Here is a 10,719-nt window from a genome sequence, read left to right as displayed (position 1 = left end):
GCCGGGCCGGCCGGGGCTCCCGCAGCGGGACGGCGGGGTCGGCGCGGGCCGGGGCGGCCTCCCGGAGCCGAGGGGCCGAGCGGGGCCAGGCCGGGGCCGCGGAGGCCGCGGCGTTTGCCCGGCCCGGGTGGCGCTCAGGCCCTCGTTAGCTACTGGAGTTGGCAACTTCAGGTACGCACCATTGTGGCCCCGAGCAGCACCGGAGGTGTTTCCCAGAGCAGGGCCTGGCCCCAACTTGGAGGAGTTGTGTGTGCCAACTTCGTGTGTAGTCAGAACGCGATGTGGGGTTCTCATCCCCACTTTTTGCAATTGGAGGCCGGTGAGACGGAGGTGGAACTCGGGCTTCCGGTGAGGAGATCGTGTTGAATTCTTGTGGGGCTTACTAAGGCAGCATGCTGCCATGCCCGAGGACCGTGCACTGTACCGGTTACAATTATAATGTGAACTAGTGCATGAGAGACTTCCCAGATGCAGTTTTAATTTACAGTGTTCCTTGGAATAAAGATAAGCTTGTAATCAAACAAAGGTAAACCCTGCCTATGCGAAGATGAAGTATCAGCCACAGTAGGCAGCAGTTTACTTCAGGGTTTACTTGAGCAAAACCACACCAACTCCCACAGCGTGGAATCCCCATAGTTTACTTGAATGAATGAATTTCACTTGGACTGTTCGGTGTTGTGAAGGCTGGGAAGAACACGACTGTCATTGCTTACAGCTATTACAGATTAAATACAGAGAGGTAGCATGTAGCCTGTAGCTTTCTTCTGCTCTGGTTTCTCCCCAGTGCTGCATGTATGGATGTGGGAAAAAAGATTTAGGATCCATCCCTGCTCCAGGGAAATAGTCCCCTAAACCTTTTGGTGCCTGATCCTTGTTTCTGGGTAGTGGGCTTCGTCAGGGATCTTAGGTGAGGATCCAGGGCTGGGCCACGGGATCTGCCAAGTTATGTACCTGGACCTGGAGCTTTTCTCTTCAAAGCATCTGTAAGGTAACATTTCGCCTCTCTTTAAAGATACTACTTCTGTTTCCCTATATCTTTTAAGACTCCTCCGAATTGGTCCCTGGCCCCGCTCCTTCCCCTTCTGACCATGGAAACTCAAACACTGTCTCCCTCAGGCAGTCATCTGAGTGTCCTGCCTTGTTAGGACACCTGCAGGGAGTGGCAAGGCAGGGGTTTGGGTGCCAGCTTAAGCACCGGGTGTGGTGTGGAAAAAAACGCTGCTGTGCCAATTGGATTCCAAGCCATTTACCTTCCATGCTCCTCTCCCGCCTTGTTTTGGAATGGATAAGCCCAGTTTTTAAGAGCTGTTTCAGAGAACAGAAACCAAGTGACCTTCTTGTGTAACTTCACTCCGCAGAGAAACTCGGCTTTTTCCTTTTTTTAAAAAAACCACCGTGGACAGTTTTAGGAAACCTTGTGTTACTAAGAGAGCCTTTTATTTTGCTTATTGAGTTAATTGTGTGAAAATCAGGAAGTACACTGAAAGGTGGCAAAGCCTTTATGTCCAGTTCTTCCTTCTTGGTGGTCTCTGTCATTCTCAAGAACATGTGTTCAGAAGGAATGTGTGCACGGCCGCTGGGAATGTGCCGCCTCTCTTGTGACCTCTCACAGTTGTACAGGTGGCACTCATGTTTGTGGTACCTATATACTTTTTAGAATTACTGTTCTCATGAGGAATCAGTGTGACTTTCTTAAATGGCTGTTTTGTTGACGTGATGTGCTTTAGGGTGTCCATTTACCAGCATATTGTGGTCTTGAACAGGCTTTGGATCTCTTGAGTCTTCCTTAGATGTATCTAAATCCATCTCACAGTTAGAGTAAGCATATATTTTATTTGAAGTAAATCCAGACTCTTAATTGGACTACAGGGTTTCTAATAGGTTTGTGTTAATCTTCATCACGGGTCATACCCTGGCGCTTCTATTCCTCAGCATTCCAAACTGCTTTCCAACACCAGCCTTAGTACAGTGGTTCTGCTAGCCCACAGTGTCCATCTGGCTGCTTTTGTGGGAGGGTTATACTCAGGCCTTACTGCCACTGTCCATACCTCAGAAAACCTTCCTAAGTATCTTATGGCTCTTAAAGTAACGAATTGGCATGTTTCCTTTAGACATTGTTGTTTCATCATCCTTTCTGATCTGTTCTCATACAGGCTCCAGGAGGGTATTATGCCTGCCATCATCCCTCATCCCTTCCCTCTTTGTGTCCCCAACATGTTCATGGAACTTGGCCAGTCTCCCCTTTTTGTCTTTAACACATCCTGTGGAACTTGCGCGCTGTGCAGGGACCTGCTGTACAGAAGTGTATGTAGTTCTCTTCACATTAAAGACAGGTTCATTAGCTAGCCTTTGGTATAGTATACTGTGTCCTTGTTCAAGGTGCTCTGCTCAGGTGAATAAATCATAACACTAATAAAATCGAAAGACTTGTATCCACATGACCCAGATGCCCTTCACAAAGAGAACCATTTCCCGGTGGAGCCAGACCAGGTTATGGCACAGATGAGATCTGCCTCACTTTTGTAAGTGTTGTTACTTGTCAGTGTGGAAAGTAAGTGTTCTGGAGCACATTTCCTCACTGTTCCTTTACACAGCTTAGTGAAATCAAGCCTCACTTATCCAGAACCTCTTGGCAGCCTCAGTTTTAAACAAATCAAGCAAGAAGGAAAAACCAATTTTGAATTAGACATGCCAGACAATTAGAAGACTGATTGCAGCAGTCTCTCACAGGGATACAAATCTAGATTGAATTTTAACATGTTTGATTTTGTAGAATAGCTTTTTAAAAAAAGTTTTGTTTGTTTTATCTGTGAAATATTAGTTTCTGGGAGTTGAGATGAAAAATGGAGACAGTGCATGTACTATGTTGGGGCTTAGAATATGGCGAGTGATAACAGTAGTAATTAGTTTAAAATGTGCTCTGGCTGGTCAAGAGGAACCAGCACTGTCTCCACATGATGCAAACCTTGTTGAAGAAGTCCAATGTGGAAAAGGGTGTAAGACACCGTGACAAGGGGAAGGGCCATGGCAGGGGAAAGCGACTGGGTGACTGGTAGTGTGCAAGCAGCTAGGATGTGTGTGTGTTGGGGGTCCACCGGCCATAGTGTGCGTGCCATTAGAGCTTGACTTAGGAACTCCGTATTGGTTGGTGTGAGTCTCCTTGGCATGTGGTGTGAAGGTGTCGTACTCCTCTTTACAGCCACCACACTAACGTATTGTTTTAAAATTAGAGAAAAGATTTTGAAGACAGTTGTAATGATTATCTATTTTTCCACAGCCAACTCTTGGTTGTTAGAGAAAAAAAGAAAGAAGTGAGGGTATATAAGATGTCACTGAAGACCTTATGGCAGACAGTAATATTAATATCATCGGTGGATCCTAAGGGCGTCAATGCCATCCTGAAGTTTTAAACAGGTGAACTTCTTGGTTGCATCGTGCATTTCTGTATAGATTGTATTTAATGTGTGAACTTGTGTTTAAAGTATCTCCTTACAAGGATAGAGGTATGTGTGGCTTCTATTAGATTTTTACTAAAAAATTTAATAACTTAGTTTTGGTCTTTGTAATTACAAGAGTAAGCTTGGTCTACTGAGTCCATCAGAAAGCCAGCTCTTTGCTCCTGTGACCCTAGTGTGAGTAGTGTACCAGATGGATGAAGTAGCGTGGCTAACACACTTAGATTAAGATGAGTTCTCATTGGTGGATGACCATTTTGCCTTGGATTACTTTCCTTGTGTAAATCCTGTTTTGATGTTTATAATGTATTATTCTGAAAGTTTAGCTGTTCTTGTTTGTTTGTTTTCCAGATATGGTTTCTCTGTGTGACCTGTCTTGGAACTCACTTTATAGATCCACCTGCCTCTGCTTCCTAAGAGCTGGGATTAAAGGCACGTGTCACCATGCCTAGCAATCTTTATTGTTAATTGAAATATTACCTTCTTCAGTGAGTCACTTGTCTGTTGGCATTCTTTTTAAGGGGAAGAAAACATATTTAGGGAGTGTTACCAAATATCACAGACTGGCAGAGTATATAAACAAGTAGGAAGTATCTAGATTTTTGTGCTTTTATACATCTGTAAAATTGTTGTAATTTCAGGCTAACAGGAGATCAACAGATTATAGTCAGATTTCATCCTTTTACAGATGAATGAATCAATCAATCAGTCAATTCAGACTAGCGTAGTTATGTAGTGAGCCTAGTTGCCACATTTCTAGAGGGTTTCAGCATGGGATCTCATCATACAACTCTTGCAGTTGATGCCAGCTGTTTAACCCTGCAGTTCAGTCATTTGTACTTCCGTCATCATGAGCAGTTGTCTGGGTTAGACTAGGGAGCTATAGAAGCAGGGACAGAGAACCTGTCAGTCTGGAAGTTTTTTCTCAAGTGTTCCTTCTTCAGTTGTGAAACTCAGAGTCATAGGAATGTTCTGACCAGTGAGGAGGTGGTACTGTTGTTTTTTGTCTTGTGTGTCAGAAAATGCTTGCTCTGAATATTTGGTTTATAGTATGGATGTGTATAGCGTTTTAGATACTGTTTACTTAGGAGAAATAGGTTATGTGGTAGTGATGGATTAATCCTAAAATCTCAGTGTGTTATGAATGGTGAAGGCTGACTTTTGCTTTTCCAGTCTTTGGAGAGGTGGGTTCCCTGTGACGTCTTGTGGATCTGTGTGCTCTTCTGTGACGTCTGCCCCTCGGCCTCTGGCAAGTGGAGAGGAAGGCAGGTTACGCACTGCTAATCTGCTCTCCGGAACCCAGCATATGGGATTGCAGAAATGCTGGGGAATGTGGAAGGTTCAGAGAGCGCTACTGAGCTCTTGGGTGGTCTTGGAGGTTTGAAAGCATTGCCCATTGTCACATGTCCTTCCCTGTTACCTTGGGCTAGCTACCACTTGTTTATAGCAGTGTGTTTCTAGAACTTTTTTGTAGCTTTTGTATTATCTATTAAATATTAAAGCTTCACAATGGTATGCCTCATTATTATTCTTTTATTCTTAAATTATATCCCATTGTTTTTAAACTTGTCCTCTTTAGTTCTAGGAAAGACTAAACTTTCCATTGTAATTTCGTTCCGCTCGTTTTTGTTTGTTTTTTTGTTTTCTTTTTTTGTTTATACTTCTCTAAAGCTGTTTTTTGACTACAGGAAGTCCTGGATTGATTTGTTTATTAAGTATTTTCTCAGTTTTTCATGTCAGTCTTTGGGGGGATTGTTTTTGTTGTTGTATTTAAATATTTCACAATGAATTTTGATTTCTTGCCCTTCTGCAATCCCTTTAAAGGAGTAATTCTGGACTTATTTCAAATTTGTGATCTTTTCTCAGGCATGTTTCTTTTTGTCTGCCCTCTAGAAGGTTTGAACTGTAGCTCTTTCAGTGCAGTATCTGGAAAGCATACTTAGCGCATGCTCATCAAGTGTACTAAGCTGCCACTGTCTAAGCCGGTTAACATGGTTTCCAATGGTCATACTTTTCTTTTGCTTTCAGGTTTTTATTTTTTGTGGGAGAATGGTAGTATGCTGATCCGATTTTTGTCAACGGGACACAAGCTACAGTTATTTGGGAAAAGGAACTCTAAATTGAGAAAATGCCTCCATAAAATTTGCTTGTAGGTAAGTCTGGAATACATTTTCTTGATAATGATTGATGTGGGAGGGCATCAGTGACAGCTGATTTGGGAACAGTGACAACTCCTGGTTGATAGAAGAAAGCAGGCTGAACAAGCTATGGGGAGCAAGATGGTAAGCAGTGTTCCTTCCTGGCTTCTGCTTCAGTTCTTGCTTCCAGGTTCTCACTGTGATCAGAATGTTTAAGCCAGATAAGCCTTTTCCTCCCTAAATTGCTTTTGGTCATACTGTTTTATCATAGCAGTAGAACCCCAGCTAAGACAGCTAAGACAATTAACGTGTATGCTCTTACTTGTTCATGATGGATTTTTGTTGCTTTTTGTGTTTTGAGAGAGTTTTGTGGTGTTTCCAAGGTTGGAACTCACTGTGTGTCTATGCTGAGATCCTCTGTAGCTCCCATTTTCATTCCTCAACCTCTCAAGTGCTAGGATTACCAGCCTGTACTACGTGTTCTGCTCAGGAATCATGCGATTGATCAGGCACTCACACAAGAGTAGCAAGAGTAGCTTGCCCCTTCCCCCTTTTTTCTTTTGGTAGAGCTCAGACTCAGGCTCTAGTTATCCATGTTAGGCAAATAAGCACGTCACCACATTCTGTATCTCCAGCCCAAAGCCTGTTGATGTCCAGCGGGCAACACGGATAGTTTTAAGTTGTATATCGTGTTGTTTTTTTGTTTTTTGTTTTTTTTTTTTTTATCATGTATTTATTTATTTTGGAAGGGTTGTGCTGTACTGCAGTGTGGAGATCAGATGGTATCTGACAGAAGTTGGTTCTCCTTCCACTATTCATGTTTTGGACCAATAGCCCTTATCTGTTCAACCAACTCACTAGCCCATGTTGGATCATTTTAAAAAGTGGAAAGAGATGTCATCTTTGGGAACTCTCAGTATTGATTATTTTAGGTAGATTAGTTTAGAAAGCAACCAGTCTTTTTGTGAGATTGTCATGTTTTTTTAGCTTAATATGGCTATATTAAGTGATGATTACTTTAAGAGAGCCTCTGTAGCTCTAATGATATATGGATAAAGTTTACTCTACCTCTTTGTACAGTTAAAAGTCTTATGTGAATTACTTATTTCTCAAATCTGTTATCCTAAAATGTTATTCTTTCTTTTTATTGATGCTATGTGAGTTTCACATCATGCACTCCAGTCCTGCTCATCTCCCTGTCCCCTTATATCCTCCCTTTGCCCTCACAACCTCCCCCCCAAAATAAAACACACAAGCAAGCAAACGACAACAAAAAGCCAAAGAAAACCTCTCACCCTGGAAGTTGTACCGTGTCACAGTGTGTCCTACAGTGTGTCCCTCCGTCCACACATCTTCACTGCAGATGCTCATTGCAGTGACTCACTGGTCTGATTTGATATCTCTGGCTTCTTGGTGTCACTGGCTTCTGTGACACCATCAGTATTGGATCTTCACCAGGATTCATCCCGGTTATCCTGGTTTTTTTGTTTTTTTTTTTTTCCCAGTGTCACAGAGATCCGACAGCTTTGGATCAGCAGGACTGACCCTTTTATGCATCCCGAATGTTCACAGATGACATAGTAAAGTCTTATTCTTAATTTGAGTATAATTTAGAAAAGTAAATTATTTTTTACTATAAAGCTTATAACTTTTGGCAGAGTAATAAAAGGGCTTATGTGTTTTATATGCAAAAATATTTGAATAATGAACAAATTTCTTTTTGAATTAAAACTTCTGTGTTAAGATCTTGAGACTCTTAGAACAATCAAAGCAACTTTGTTACTTTTTTGTCATTGTTTGTATGTCTGTGTTGCCTGTCAGATTCTGAGTTAACTTTCTTAAACTGTAGTAGTTGAGTGTATTGAAGATATTTTTTTATATGAGCTAGTTCTTGGAGAGGAGAAATCACCTGATTGCATCATTCTGCCATAATTCTTCTGCCCCAGAGTAAAACATAGATCTTTTTTGGGTCTTATATAATTGTTCAGTTTGCCCAATATTTTCCCCCTTGGGTTAAAATACACTTTGATGAGAATAGTCTCCTCAGTAACTGCGTTTTGTAATCTGAGGCTTTGTGGCAGTAGGACTTTGCTCCTGCTTACGGGCTTCAGCTGCCACTGCACTACAGGCCCCAGTGCTCTTGAGGCAGCTTGCTCAACGCCTTCTCTGCTGTGGGCAGTCCTTGTGCCAGCGTCAGGGGCCAGATACGTGTCGAGTGTTTAACCACCTTCGACTTCGCATTCACTGCAGCTAAAGCCATTCTGTTGACCTTTATTAAGCTGTTAGTTGATGTTTAATTTTCAGCTGTCAGTTATGACATTATATCAGTGAATTCGAGTGAAACAATTATATTTACAACACAGGGCAGGGTTTATTATATTACATAACCTATCACTAAATATTACAGGAGATCTTTTCAGATAGTAAGCTGTAATTGTACTTTAGTCAATGAAGTGGGTATGTGGGGATTATTAGGATTTTAATAGTAAGTTAGCTTGCATGTGATTTTCTTTGTCAGTGTTGCCCTGCTGCCACTGGTTTATTATTGAGGAAACAGTTTGTTGAAATGTCTGATAGCTATTTTATAGATAACTTAGCCTAGGTACAGAGTGAAGGAATAGGTGTGTTCGTTACCCTGTATTTTCACAATAGTCACCAATTCTCCAACATGAAAACTGGTGTCTTCCATTGTGACACTGTCCAGAGTTGAACAGAACCCACAGATAGGAGCTCAGTCCACAGACTTCCCCATGCAGATACCTGCTTCAGGTTCTGGCCAGTCTGCCGTCTTGCTGACTAGCCGTAAGTCAGGTTCCCATAACAACCTCTTCTGATTAGATGATTTGTTGAACTCAGTAAAACACTTAGCTCAGTGATTTATTGTAAGGGCTACGTACCAAGAACAGCTGAGTAAAGGCTGCATGGGATGAGGTACTGGGTGTGGCTTGCAGTCCCTGTGCGCCCTCAGCATTCCCTGTTCTCCCAGTACTTTGTATGTCCAGAAGCTGGTGATCTAGTAAAGAGTGTTTCTAGCTCCCAAACAATCTCTTCACTCTTCCCTTCCCTCCTGATGGGGGGGGGGGGGGGCTAAAAGTCACCACTCTGTAGTCGAAGTCACTTTATTAGGTTACACTCTGGTACGATTGAAAGCCAACTGTCAGGTCTGGGAAGATACTTTCATCACTCAGGAAAATGTAAGGATTAGCATAGCTGTGTCAGGAATGAGACAAAGACCAAAGGTTTCTTATGATGCTATGCATACTGCTTTGAATTAGCGTGAGCCAACTGAGGTATAAATGTGTATAGTAAATTTACTACACTAAAAGACAGCACTGAGTTGATAGGTTGTGTACCACCTATAGCCTGGTGACCTGGCACTCAGTATGTAAACCAGGCTGCCAGCAAAGGCATAGGGGTCTGCCTGATTCTACCACTGGGAAGAAGGGCATGCAAAATCTATTCCTTTTTAAAGTGCAACATGTTAAACGAATAAAATAATTAAGGGAAAGTGAACACTTCATTTCATTAATTCTTAAAAGCTAGCTGCATCAACTTTTTGTGTGTGATTGAGGCTGTGAACATATTTTTTTCTGTTTAATGTAGCAGGAATGAAGTAAATGAGGTTATAATAAAAGATTCTTAGAAAAAGTTCATGTAAAACTTGCTCTGCAGGTTAGACATACAAGTCTCCTGCATGCTTTAGAGACTAAGGTTCTTTGTCTGATGGAAATCTGGAACTCAGCAAGGAAGACAGTTAACTGGCTCCTCTGTAAACTTTGGTTAGCCTATAAATAAGCCTGCTTAACATTTACTAAGACTTTTGCTGTCATCTTCCTTTATGGTAACTTTATGTCTAATTATTTTTAGGTTAGTATTTTTGTAATTCTAAAAAATACTCTATTGTGTTTTAAAATTTATTTTTAAATGATTTACAGGCCTTTAAAGAAGTAAAAGAAATTTTATTGTATTTCTTAATTTGAGATATTTTTATTTGCATGTACATGCCAGACATTGTGAAGCTGGCCTTATGTACAAGACCCCAGAGTACAAAGTGAAGGGCTTTGTTACTCAAAATAGAAGCAGTCGCCACTGTCAGCAACTGTCTTGGCTTTCTGGGGCCAGGCCCTTTTGTGAGAGTATGAACTAAGATGGAGGAGAAAGCTAGACAACTGTCTCAGATGCTACTGCGATCATGCAAGAGGGCAGCTTGGAACTAGAATCTTTTGCCAAACGCTATTACATTATGCATGCATGTTGAAGGTAGTTGTGATTGGCCTTTCATGAAATTGTATATGAGGCTTCAGATCAGAGAAGGAGCCAAGGGTGGTTCTGAATGCTTTGAACTGAGCCTTGGAAAGAGTGAGGTAGTTATAAGTGAGGTATCTGTAAGCAGAAGTAGGAGCATGCAGGTAAAGCAAGTTGGGAAGTGAGGTGGAAAAAGTACAGTTTACTGTAAACCTGCTGTGTTTTAGCTGTCTATAAGACATCTGAAAGGCAATGTCAAGAGGAGAGTTGAATATAATTGGTGAGATAGGAATTTGGGAGTGGATGATCCACAGCTACTATCATCACCATAGGCATAAGTATGGAATTGTGGAGTGTGTGTAGAGACAGAAGAGGTGAACATGTCTGAGTGTTTTGTGTCTTCCATCAAGAAGAGTCTGGAAAACCAGCAAGGGAGTCTAAAAGTGAGGACCTCATAGAAAAGACAAAGTTTTGTTGAGCAAGAGGAGTTTCATAGCATCTTGGATAAGAACTGAGCAGCTGGCTGCAGCCTGCTTGCTGTGGTGGAGAAGGGTGGCTGGTACACAGAGCGGAAAGCAGGAGTTCTTGCGGCTGGTTTACAAAGGTCTCCAGGGACTACTGCTGTGAGGGGATGCAGACACAGCCATGGCTGTGGAGAAGTGGGGGTTTATGTGAGAAATAACATTTCTAGGAATGAGCCAACGAAGGTGAAACTGTTAAGAAATGAGGTGGGCAAAGACAAGGTTGTGCTGTCTTTAGGAAGGAGCCCAGGAGAAGCAGATGTGGAGCACACATTGTTAATTGGATTGACAAGGTCGTAGACTCGATGATACCCCCTTTTCCTTTAGTTTTGATGCCAGGGCTTGAACCCAGGACCTTGT

General features: G+C 42.0%; 1 protein-coding gene across 3 annotated transcripts in view; it reads left to right on the top strand.

Annotated features, from left to right (window-relative positions):
• Socs6 (suppressor of cytokine signaling 6) overlaps nucleotides 1–10,719 on the top strand; it is a 33,679-nt gene that overhangs the window by 5,919 nt on the left and 17,041 nt on the right. For 2 of the 3 annotated variants that reach the window (XM_055598754.1, XM_055598756.1), the window contains exons 1-2: nucleotides 3,260–3,414; nucleotides 5,484–5,608. The gene's annotated coding sequence lies outside the window, so the exon portion shown is untranslated. Of the gene's footprint in view, nucleotides 1–3,259; nucleotides 3,415–5,483; nucleotides 5,609–10,719 lie in introns of those variants that run through there. The other variant, XM_055598755.1, reaches the window with a different exon arrangement.

Source organism: Psammomys obesus, unplaced genomic scaffold, assembly GCF_907164565.1.
Source record: "Psammomys obesus unplaced genomic scaffold, mPsaObe1.curated_primary_1811, whole genome shotgun sequence".
NCBI lineage: Eukaryota > Metazoa > Chordata > Mammalia > Rodentia > Muridae > Psammomys > Psammomys obesus.
This window is presented reverse-complemented; position numbering and strand designations above follow the sequence as displayed.